Genomic DNA, 12,584 nt, shown 5'->3' on the forward strand with positions numbered 1-12,584 from the left:
CCATCCCATTCCTCATGGGTACAGAACCGTACTCAAAGTACTGGAGTTGCGGCAAAAGCAAGGTTCAGATGAAAACGTTGGATTAGTGAGGATGCGTGGCAAGGATGAAGTGAACGTCCCAGCTGGGAAAACAGTCGTTCTGGAGGGGACAGTATCAATCAAGGAATTTTACACTGAGAGATCTGCCCTGTTGGAATATCCTTCAGTATCTTCCCTGCCTGGAGGGCTTTTGGTGCAAACCTGTCTCCTTGACTTGCCAAATAACCAGTTGTGCAAGCTACCTGTAGTAGTTTCCAATGAGTCAGAGCATGACATTACCATCCCAGCAAAGAGTGTGATTGCAGAACTCAGTGCAATACAGACTGTCCTATCTCACAAACAAATTGTGAGTGAGCCATCAGAGTGTGAACCATCCAGGACCTCTAGTGTGACATTTGACTTTGCCGACTCTCCCATCCCTTCTGACTGGAAAGATCGCATTACTCAAAAGCTGAGCAGTATGCCAGAGGTCTTCGCCCAGACTGATCTGGATTTTGGAAGGACGGACAAGGTCAAACACCACATTAAGCTATCAGATGAGACACCATTCAAACACAGAGCCCGACCGATTCACCCGCACGACATAGAGGCTGTTCGAAAGCATTTGCAAGAGCTTCTCACAACTGGAGTAATCCGCGAGAGCGAGTCCCCATTCTCTTCGCCAATTGTTGTGGTCAGGAAGAAGAACGGTCAGGTACGTCTGTGTGTTGACTACCGTAAGTTAAACTTACAAACAGTGAAAGATGCATACGCCCTCCCAAGACTGGATGACACCTTCACCGCACTCTCAGGTTCCAAGTGGTTCAGTACACTCGATCTTAAATCCGGCTATTATCAGATCGAAGTTGCAGAGAGTGACAAGCCCAAGACTGCCTTTGTCTGTCCACTAGGTTTCTGGGAGTTCAACCGTATGCCACAGGGAGTGACAAACGCGCCAAGTACTTTTCAGAGGCTTATGGAGAGATGCATGGGAGACATAAATCTGAAGGAAGTTGTTGTTTTCCTGGATGATCTCATAGTTTTCTCGAAAACCCTTGAGGAGCATGAAGCCAGACTCATGAAAGTCCTGGAACGCTTAAAGGAGTATGGCTTAAAGCTGTCCCCCGAGAAGTGCAAGTTCTTCCAGTCCTCAGTTCGGTACTTGGGGCATGTTGTTTCTCAACACGGAGTAGAAACTGACCCAGAAAAGACAGCCACACTTAAAACTTGGCCAGTCCCTCAGAACCTTAAGGAGCTGAGATCCTTCCTTGGGTTCTGTGGATATTACAGACGGTTTGTTAAAGGCTACTCAAGTATTGTGAAACCGCTGAACGATCTAACGTCCGGTTATCCACCACTGAGGAAGCATTGCAAATCAAAAGGGAGGAGTAATCAGTATCATGATCCAAAGGAGCCGTTTTATGGACGGTGGACCCCTGCATGCCAGAAAGCATTTGAGACTATCATTGACAAGCTAACGTCGCCTCCAGTCCTGGCCTTTGCTGACCCAAAGCTGCCTTACATCCTTCATACGGATGCGAGCACTACGGGCCTTGGAGCAGCCTTATACCAGGAGCAGGAGGGACAGCTGCGGGTTATCGCCTATGCGAGTAGAGGTTTGTCAAGTAGTGAGTCCCGCTATCCAGCACATAAGCTCGAGTTTTTGGCTTTAAAGTGGGCTGTAACAGAGAAGCTGAGTGACTACCTCTATGGCAATCAGTTCACCGTTGTCACAGACTCAAACCCTCTGACCTACATCCTCACCTCAGCAAAACTCGATGCAACCAGTTACAGGTGGTTGGCGTCCCTCTCTACCTTCAATTTCAGACTCCAGTATCGTTCTGGAAAACAAAATGGAGATGCCGATGGACTCTCGCGTCGTCCTCATGGCAGGCTACCTGATGACCTTACATCTCAAAAAGAGAGAGACCGGATATGCCAGTTCGCAAAACAACATCTGTCAGATCCAGACAATATTGACTCAGTCGATCAGGACGTTGTTCATGCTATCTGTGAGAGACAGTTTGTTTATCATTCAACCACCTCTGAAGCTTTGGGTGATGATGCAGGTATAACCCTTGTCGAAAGTCTTGCCATTTCTGGAGATGCTATACCTGACAGCTTTGAGCAGGAAGAAACATTGGGAGGCTTACACATCATTCCCCACCTGTCACCGGCAGATCTCAGAGACAGCCAGAGATCTGATCGGTGCATCAGACATGTTATTACCCAGATAGAGAGTGGGGAGAAACCCCCTCCCACATTGAGGAAAGAACTTCCAGACGTAGTCCTGTTGCTGAGAGAGTTGAACAGGTTCGAGCTGTGCAATGACATTCTCTACAGAACACGAAGAGAAGGCGGTAATAAACATTACCAGTTGGTCTTACCTGAAGACCTGCGAGAGTCTGTGTTGACAAGCCTACATGACAATATGGGTCATATGGGAATAGAGCGCACACTCGATCTGGTCAGAGCCAGGTTCTATTGGCCAAGAATGTCCTCAGATGTGGAGAAAAAGATAAAGACCTGCCACAGGTGTGTGCGCAGGAAAACGTTACCTGAGAAGGCTGCACCTTTGGTGAATATCATGACGACAAGACCCCTCGAGCTAGTCTGCATGGATTTCCTATCCATTGAACCAGACAGCAGTAATGTGAAAGATGTTCTTGTCATCACAGATCATTTTACTAAATATGCAGTCGCTATCCCAACATCAAACCAAAAAGCTCGGACTGTCGCAAAGTGTCTGTGGGACCATTTCATAGTACACTATGGCATTCCTGAAAAATTACACAGCGATCAAGGGCCTGATTTTGAGTCTCAGTTGATCAAGGGGCTGTGTGAAGTAGCAGGCATACAGAAAATTCGGACTACGCCGTACCACCCTAGGGGCAACCCGGTGGAGCGTTTTAACCGAACACTCTTAAGTATGCTTGGAACTCTGGAGAACAAAGACAAGTCACATTGGAAGGATTTTGTAAAGCCTTTAGTTCATGCGTACAACTGTACCAAGAACGAGGTAACTGGATTCACACCGTATGAGCTGATGTTTGGGCGTCAGCCACGGTTGCCTGTCGATTTGGCTTTCGGTTTACCTGTGAGAGAACAACAAAACAAGTCACACTCCCAATATGTTAAGGACCTCAAATCCCATCTTGAGGAGAGCTATAGAATAGCTACACGGAGTGCTGCAAAGGTAGCCGAAAGGAACAAAACCAGATTTGACAAACATGTGACCACATCTACCTTGGAAATCGGGGACCTAGTGCTGGTCAGGAACATACGCATTCGAGGAAAACACAAACTCGCCGATAAATGGGAGCAGACCGTCCATGTGGTGGTGAAACGAGCTGGAGACCTCCCTGTCTACACCGTTAAACCAGAGGGCGGGGATGGCCCCATACGCACCCTACACAGAGACCTCTTACTCCCTTGTGGGTTCCTCTCTGCAGCCAAGGAAGTGAAACCTGAACAACCAGAACCCAAGAAAAGGCCCAGAACGCGACGGACCACTCAGAAAGACAATGAAAGAGCAGATCACCCCTCGGACGAGGATGATATTGTTTCAGTCCACTGGTTTACAGATAGATCAGTGCCAAATGACTCGGCGTACATTGTCAAGCGAGATCTTCTGCTGACCCATAAATCAAGTCTTGGTCAAGATGATGTGACTGCAGATCAAGACAAGTTGGCTGGTAATGCTCCAGCTTGTGCAGACACCATCTCCGATGTTGTTCCAGCCAGTCATGCTGACCATAACCAACCTTATGACAATCAGATTGCGAGTTATGGAGAAGCCTTGTATGGGGAAGACTTAGCCGGAAATGACGAACCTGAAAAGGAAAGAGACTTACCCGGAAATGACGAACCTGAAAAGGAAAGAGACTTACCCGGAAATGACGAACCTGAAAAGGAAAGAGACTTACCTTCTACGGATCGCCCTGACATGAGGGATGAACAAATCCTACTTCTTTCGGACATGTTAGGGAGTGATGAGGAAGGAGAGGACTTGATATTTGACAGGGAAACAGTAAACAAAGAGAGAGATGAACAAACAAGCAAAGAAATTCCTGTTCGAAGATCAGAAAGAAGTCGCCAGCCACCAAAAAGGCTAGACTATGCTGAATTGGGAAATCCCCTTGTCACTGTGGTCAAATCATTATTTCAGGGTTTAACCACAGCTTTCATTGACTCTTTAAATTCTAAAGAATCAGAATCAGAATCAGAATCAGAATGGGTTTATTGCCAGATGTTGAGGTTTACAACATTAGGAATTTGCTGCGGTGCTTCAGTGCAAACAATAAGAATTAAAGTGCTATGTAGAGAAAGATATGTGCATGAGATATACATTAGATATATACATGAGAATAAGAATTAAGAGTGCTACGTAGAAGGATATATACATGAGTGCAGGTGGTGATCAGTGCCAGACATGAAATGATGCAGTGACACAGCGTAGGGTCATGTGTGAGTGGCGGGGACAGTCATGTGGTTATTGTTCATGTGTCCAACAGCAGAGGGGAAGAAACTGTTCTTGTGGCGAGAGGTTCTGGTGCGAATGGACCGGAGCCTCCTGCCTGAGGGGAGCAGGTCAAACAGACTGTGTCCAGGGTGGGAAGGGTCAGCTGAGATCCGGGCTGCACGCCCCAGTGTCCTGGAGGTGTACAGGTCCTGCAGAGATGGGAGTCTGCAGCCAATCACCTTCTCAGCAGAGCGCACAACACGCTGCAGTCTCTGTTTGTCCCTGACAGTGGCTCCAGCGTACCACACGGTGATGGAGGAGGTGAGGATGGACTCGATGATTGCGGTGTAGAATTGCATCATCGTCCGTGTTGGCAGGTTGAATTTCTTCAGCTGCCTCAGGAAGTACATCCTCTGCTGGGCTTTCTTGATGACGGAGGTGATGGTGGGCTCCCACTTCAGGTCCTGGGTGATGGTGGTACCCAGGAAGCGGAATGAGTCCACAGAGGTGATGGGGGTGTCAGTCAGGATGATGGGGGGGAGTGGGGCTGTGTGCTTCCTGAAGTCCACAATAATCTCCACTGTCTTCTGGGCATTCAGCACCAGGTTGTTGTGGCTGCACCAGGACACCAGACGTTCAACCTCTCTCCTGTAGGCAGACTCGTCCCCGTCCGAGATGAGTCCAATAACGGTGGTGTCATCTGCAAACTTGATTAGCTTGACAGACTGGTGGGTGGAGGTGCAGCAGTTGGTGTACAGGGAGAAGAGCAGAGGAGAAAGAACACAGCCCTGAGGGGAGCCGGTGCTGATGGTCCGGGAGTCCGAGACATTCTTCCCCAGCCTCACGTGCTGCTTCCTGTCCGTCAGGAAGTCAGTGATCCACCGGCAGATGGGATCAGGCACATTCATCTGGGAAAGCTTGTCTCGGAGATGGTCTGGAAGGATGGTGTTGAAGGCAGAGCTGAAGTCCACAAACAGGATCCTGGCGTAGGTTCCTGGGGAGTCCAGATGCTGCAGGATGAAGTGTAGGGCCATGTTGATGGCGTCGTCTACAGACCTGTTGGCTCTATATGCAAACTGCAGGGGGTCCAGGAGGGGGGCCGTGAGGGTCTTGAGATGGGAGAGAACTAGGCGCTCAAATGACTTCATGACCACAGATGTCAGAGCCACGGGTCTGTAGTCATTTAGTCCAGTGATCCTTGGTTTCTTGGGGACAGGGATTATGGTAGAGGACTTGAAGCAGGCAGGCACATGACATGCCTGCAGTGAAGAGTTGAAAATGCCAGAAAACACTGGGGCCAGCTCGTTTGCACAGTGTCTGAGGGTGGCAGGAGACACACCGTCTGGGCCGGGAGCTTTCCGAGCATTCAGATTCTTAAACTGCTTCCTCACATCTGCTTCATGAATATGAAGAGTTGTGGTCGGAGGAGGTGGTGTGAAATCCTCTTTTGTGTGGGGTGGGGGGGCGGGTGTTGTAGGTGAACAGTTTGAAGGTGGTGATGGCTCTATGGAGGGGGGAGAGGTGGGGGAATGAGTGTCCAAAGTGCCTCTATTGTTGGGGTCGTTGGAGGTGTGAAGGCTGCCTGATGGCTCGTCAAAACGGCAGTAGAAGTCGTTAAGGGTGTTGGCCAAGAGCAAGTCATCAGTGGAGTGGGGGGTTTTAGGCTTGTAGTTTGTAATATTCCTAAAACCTTTCCACACAGAGGCCGAGTCATTCTCTGATATCTGCTGCTGCATCTTCTCAGAGTGCTGATGTTTGGCAATGTCCACTTCCTTAGTGAACTTGTACTTGGCCTCTCTGTAGCAGTCCCTGTCTCCGCTTCTGAACGCCTTACTCTTTTCCAGCCACAGCTTTTTGAGTTTAGGGGTAAACCAGGGTTTGTCGTTGTTATAACTCACCCTGGTGCGTGATGGCACAATGCTGTCCTCACAGAAGTGGATATAGGAGGTGACAGTGTCCGTAAACTCGTCCAAGCTGTTAGAAGCAGCCTTCAAAGTGTCCCAGTCTGTGGTCTCCAAACACGTGCGAAGCTCCTCCACAGCCTCGTTGCTCCACAGTTTTTTGGTCCTCACGACAGGTTTGGAGAGCTTCAGCCTCTGTCTGTACGCGGGGATTAGGTGGATCATGACGTGATCAGAAAGTCCGAGTGAAGCGCGCGGCACCGCGCGATAGGCCCCGCTGATCGTGCTGTAGCAGTGATCCAATGTCCTCTCCTCTCTGGTCGGGCATTTAATATACTGTTTGTATTTCGGAAGCTCATGGCTCAGATTGGCTTTGTTAAAGTCCCCAAGAGCAATGATGAGAGAGTCCGGGAATGTCCGCTCCGTGTGGAGAATCTGCTCCGCGAGTGCGCACTGAGCTGCTCGCGCATCCGCGTCTGGCGGGATGTAAACAGCGGCCAGGATGAATGAAGCAAACTCCCGCGGAGAATAAAACGGTTTGCAGTGAATGAAAAGATATTCCAGAGAGGGAGAGCAGTGCTGAGCAATCACTGCTCTCCCTCAACAAGCTGAATTATTGTTATTGACCTGTACACCTCCAGGACACTGGGGCGAAGCTGAATTATTGTTCTTAGATGATGCAGTTCACAGTAGACATGCAAAGGGACTTGCATGAATTCAAGAGGGGAGGGTGTAACCCAGTTCCTAAAATCATCTCAAACAGAAAGAGAAGAAAAATTAAAACATTTAATGTTCATTGTTCTGTTCTTACTGTCCCGGTTAATGAAAGTGAAATGAGATCAAAATAATTATTTAAACATAGAAGGGATGCAGATTATATATGATATGCTCTGGTCAAACAAGGGTTAAGTTTCTCAGAGGGTTGATGAGCTCTGATGAGAGCCTATTGTTTTACTCCACTCCTCACATGTCAGCCAATCGGTGAAGCTCTAGGCAGCTCTTGTCCCTCCTTAGTACCAGCTCCCAAGTTTTCAGTCTCTTGCTTCTACAGCCGAACAGAGCAGACGGACTAAAACTTTTGTTATCGGTAAGCTGGAGAAATTAACCTCTAACGAGTTAAAAGAAATACCATCTAAACTGATATTTTTCACAAATTATGTATTTGCACTTGTTGTTGTCAAGGGCAGAGCGAAACCGGAGGGTTTACTGAGCTGTGGCTCCATGTAAATGCTGAGCATCCACTCGACGGCGGTAAGCTAAATGTGGCTAATCAGACACGTGATGTGCGGAGTGTGGGTACAGTTGTTCGATGTCTCTGAAACGCACTGTTGTTATGCTAGTTAGAGCATTAACTAAGTCATTAACATGTGAAAAGTTGTAAATGGTTAAAGCAGCTAAAAATAACTTTATGAGAGATAATTGTAAGCAGACTTTATCCTGCTTCCTGTTTAAATTTTGATGTCAATCGGTTGTTTTACAATACTCAGTATTGAACACTTGGAGGTAATTTTTAGTGTATTTCCACTTGTACTAGTAGGCCTATGGTACAAGCGGGATTAAGCACGTCTATTTTAATACTCCTATTTGTGGACTGAGTCCTTGTGTTTACGTGTTATTGAAATTGATTATTTGCACTTTGTTCAATTTCTGATAAGCATTTGCATATTATTCCATTTCTTAAAAGGGGTAATATACTTATTTATTTGTGATTAGATATATATGTACAGTGAGTTTATTTTGATCGATGTAATTAATGTTTACAATGAAAGTGAATTATATGGTGACTATAATTCCTGAATGTTTAAAACCTTGTAGATAATCTTTAATGTTACTGCAGGTTACAAATAATTGAACCTTGATACTGTGAAATTTTGGATATTGCTACTTTGACCTTTGAAACTTGATATTTTAATGTTGTACAACATGACTGAACTGATGATGATTGAATTGATGATAGCTGATCTGAATAGTAGTTACTGCACTGTGACACTACTTTAGTTTAATTTGTGAGAGTTATCCTTAAAGGGCATGTGACATATATTTGGCCATTGTTTATAGGTCAGGTTTTTATATGGGACGAATCCAAAGACCAGGTCAGCGATTCCAGAACCCAGAGTGTTCCAGTGTTCACTGGATGGCGAGCCAACCCAAGATCCTAGGAGACGATATACATGTACACGCACACTCATTTGCACATTGATGGACTACAATCCTCTACTGTACAAGTAGTACGGTAGGACAGACAATCACACACACACTCCTTGTCAGATGAATTCTATGGGCCCCACCGGTACCATTTGGACTTAAAAAAGACTAATTCTTTTACTTGTGCACAATTTTATTTAATTCTATTTTTTTTTGCTACTTTGGGGGAAATTTTTATACTTGACATTCTGTTAAAACCTGTTGTAATACTGTGTTGTTTACAAATTTCTTTTACAAGGCTTAACATCACTAAAGTACTTTTAAAGCCACATAACTGTGTTTGTCTGGTTTCTCTGCCATTTGTGTACCAGAGCTCTAAGAGTCGTTCTCAGTCTTCTGACACTAGCCCAAATTGCTTATTACTTTGGTAATTATCCATTGGTACTTTATGTAACTCCACGTAAGTGCTACACAGGGATGTGCATTGGTGTGTGGAACAAGTAAAGTGTACTATAGTAATTTCTTTCCAGTGATGACCTGAACACTGGTGATAATTAGTAAAAGAGACATCAGATTTATATTAATTGATTTTCTCATCATGCAAATGTACTTAAAGTCTACTGTCTCATGCTACAGTTTGTAATGCTAGTCCTTGTGAGTTCAGCATACAGACACTTGAACCTGTTGCTGCAGGTTCCAGTTAGGGTGCTGACCCACCAACTCACAGTATTGGTGGGTCAGACAAGAACAAGGACTACCGTCTGAAGCTGCTGTCCAACACTGTGGATTCCCAGTCTGTCAGATTCATGATGCAGGTCAATACTGATTTTACTCCTTATGGGGAGTTGATTTATGATTTTACTTATGGGGTGGCTGTGGCTCAGGTGGTAGAGCAGATCAGCTACCGACTGGAAGGTTGGTGGTTCGATCCTTGGCTTCCCCAGTCTGCATGCCAAGTACTCTTGGGCAAGATACTAACCCCAAGTTGCTCTCCGATGCATCCACTGGAGTGTGAATGTGTGTGAATGCTTAGATTGCACTTAAGTACAGTTCCTTCTGTACATTGTATGAGTGGGTGTGAATGAGGCATGTTGTATACAGCACTTTGAATGCTCCGGGAGAGTAGAAAAGCAGAAGAAGCAGTTCTTTTCCATTTAACCCACATTTGCTCATAATTTATGTATATTTCTCTCTATTCATTCATTGATGCAGACATGCATTAATATATAAAAATATTTTTAAAAAAGAAGTTTTAGAGACAAGCTTACTGTCATATATACCATAATTCATGGATGTTAACACAGTTAAAACTATGTTTCTATTTGATTTGATCAATGTGTACTTTATCAGTGTGCCCACCTAAGAAAACATTTGATCCACTCACTGCTGGCTTAAATAACCACTGTTTATACTTTATAATACTGTCTATTTAATTATGTGCAAACTGTGTGAAATGCACACCAAAAGTTTAAACTGACATGACGTGAGATGTAATTTTCATGCAGAACCAGGTGTAATCCTACCTCTAACCATTTTAAAAAGATTTTTTGAAATGGCTGTCAAAGATACATTTTTTTAATTGCTCAGCTTTGCTTGCTTGTTGTCATGTCATTAAATAATATTTCACAATTAAAACGAAAAAGAAAGTGGCAATTCCAGTAAGTGTGTGGTAACTCTGAGATTGACACGGGTAGATACAGTGCAGAATGATGTGGGTTTGTTTCGTGTGGGGCCTGTCCCAGATTCAGCCCTGTAGCTTCTCCCTCCATTTGAAGCCTCCCAGAGCACAGAGATTGGGACTGACATAGGCCTTGATATACTCTTCTCCCTTTTTGTGTGATTTTTTTTTCTTTTTTCTGTTCTACAGCAGCTTTTGCTAGCAGGGCTGGACTGGGACAAAAAACTTTGACTAGAGACCGGCCCACCAGGTATTATAGGAAAAATCATAAAGCCTTTGAATGAAAACAAACACTGTTGTGACAGTGATGTACACTGTTTTGATGGTATATGTATGATTTCTATACGTTGTACATCAGATAAAAACTTTGGTTGTAAGATTCAGATAATTATTTAATAAAAGCTAGATATTTTAAATGAGAATAAGAAAGAAAAGTATGTCTTTGCTGTTGTTTAGCACGACAAACGCTGGTTTCCTCTTTGTGGCGCAAAGTGGGATAAACAAACATGAGAGAAAAGCCGATCAGCTGATCATTGATCAGTTTCACGATTGACTGAGAGAAGAAGAGACAGCTGACAACGTAAAGACAGAGAAAAACTCCAGCTTTGTGTCTTTTTCCATTCTAGCTGAAGCACGGGACAAACTGCGTTCCTTTTCAGCCTCAATACGAAACGCGTAATATTTTCTCTGAATACGGGACGATTCCGTTTTTTAGGGGTCGGTTGGCAACTCTACTAACTAACCTTATCAATAAAATAAAGTTCACTATCAGTAACATAGCACCCACCCAGCTGTAGAAACTCAAATTCAAATTCAAATTTTATTTGTCACGTACACAGTCATACACAGTACGATATGTAGTGAAATGCTTGGACAACTGCTCGTGACTCCGTCATGCTAGCTAGTACGCAGTACGAGTTATTGTAACTGACGGCAAAAAGTCAGCACAACGAAAATAAACTCCACCTAAACTTGGTTTATATCTGACCCAGATAGACTGCAGGTCATAACTTCTTACCTGAAGTTCAGCTCACCTGACACTCGGACTGGCGGCTGCCTCGGGTCTCTCCTCCTGCCTCACCTTTCCCTCATCCACCTGGCCTCTTGTGGCAGCGCCGCCATAGCCACCAAACAACTGAGTTATTTTTACACATCTGCCAGCATCAGGCCAATCCACCACCTTTCATTGTTTATACTGTTATAAAAATAAATAAATAAAAAAAATCATCGGCCCATAAAAACGAAAAATCACCTTGCCCGGTATGCCCGATGGCCAGTCCAGCTATGTTTGCTAGTATGAATATGTCTGAAAATTTACCTACAAATTAGATGCATAATAGGTGTGAATCATTAGTTTGGCAAAACAATAGGCAAAGACTCAGTATTCTGCCTCCTACTCCCTCATAGCCATCATTGTCTCAGAATGCAGGATCTATATTTGCCTTTATCTTTGTACAGCTCTGAAGTGAACACATATTATCTAAAAAACATTTAAATAGGCTGACTCCAGCAACTGAATCTTAAAGCAAGAGAGAAACTTCAGTGTTGGGCATGGAAACAGTAGTTTCACATCCTTCAAATCCCCACTCAAGACCAATATAATATCATTCAAGGTTTTGTAGACAACATACAAGACATTTTCATTTGGTCAAATTATAGGTAGACTGTGTAAAATCTCATCAACAGATGTCAGGAGATTGCAGATTCCAGTCATATGAATTTTGTTTTCTTAGTTCTCACAATTGAAGACATAATCCTAGCAGCACTGGCTGCTGTACTACAAACAACTCTGGCGACCTTCATCTGTAAAGAGTGTAGGATGTCAGCCTGTTGTTTAACTCAGCTGGTGTCCATGTGTATTTACTCTGGAGTGAGCTGTACAACTTAATGAAAGCAGTCTGATATGAGTTGATGAGTCAGCGAAGCTCACTTCTGTCCGATGGCGGCGATACTGAGGGGAATTGTTGAGGATATATATTATATAACCTGCATGGATACATTTATTCCTTCAATTTGCAAAAAGTCCCCCTTCATAAAGGATTTCAAACATGACTAATTGCTTTATAATGGTTTACTCATTCTTTATCAATCAGTTATCAAAGAACAAGTTCTGACATTTATCATTTTCCTTCAGAAACTCACTTCAGACTACATCAGAGTGAAAAAAGAAGCCTAACTTAAAAAGGCATTCATTGTTAGAAATTTTAACTGATTTGAAAACACCATTGTCTCAGCGCCATTACATTTCTCTTCTTTTTATATTTTCTCTGACTGCATGATGCTCTTTTTACCTCAGCTGTTTCCTGTCTTTCTATGTAATTTTCCTCCTCACTTTTGGATTCGTGTACCTTTAGTGTTCTCCCCGTATCGCCTTCTTCTC

At 44.3% G+C, this 12,584-nt stretch overlaps 1 protein-coding gene and 1 long non-coding RNA gene across 11 annotated transcripts in view; one reads left to right on the forward strand and one right to left on the reverse strand.

Moving 5' to 3' along the window:
* sorcs2 (sortilin-related VPS10 domain containing receptor 2) overlaps positions 1 to 12,584 on the reverse strand; it is a 407,562-nt gene that overhangs the window by 97,346 nt on the left and 297,632 nt on the right. The window lies entirely within an intron of this gene.
* Positions 7,044 to 8,981, forward strand: LOC309692644. Its single transcript, XR_014272385.1, has 3 exons — positions 7,044 to 7,468; positions 7,564 to 7,632; positions 8,440 to 8,981. It is a non-coding gene; the product is annotated as an uncharacterized lncRNA (long non-coding RNA).

The sequence above is a fragment of the Aulonocara stuartgranti genome, assembly GCF_965226115.1.
Source record: "Aulonocara stuartgranti genome assembly, chromosome: 3".
NCBI classification, from domain to species: domain Eukaryota; kingdom Metazoa; phylum Chordata; class Actinopteri; order Cichliformes; family Cichlidae; genus Aulonocara; species Aulonocara stuartgranti.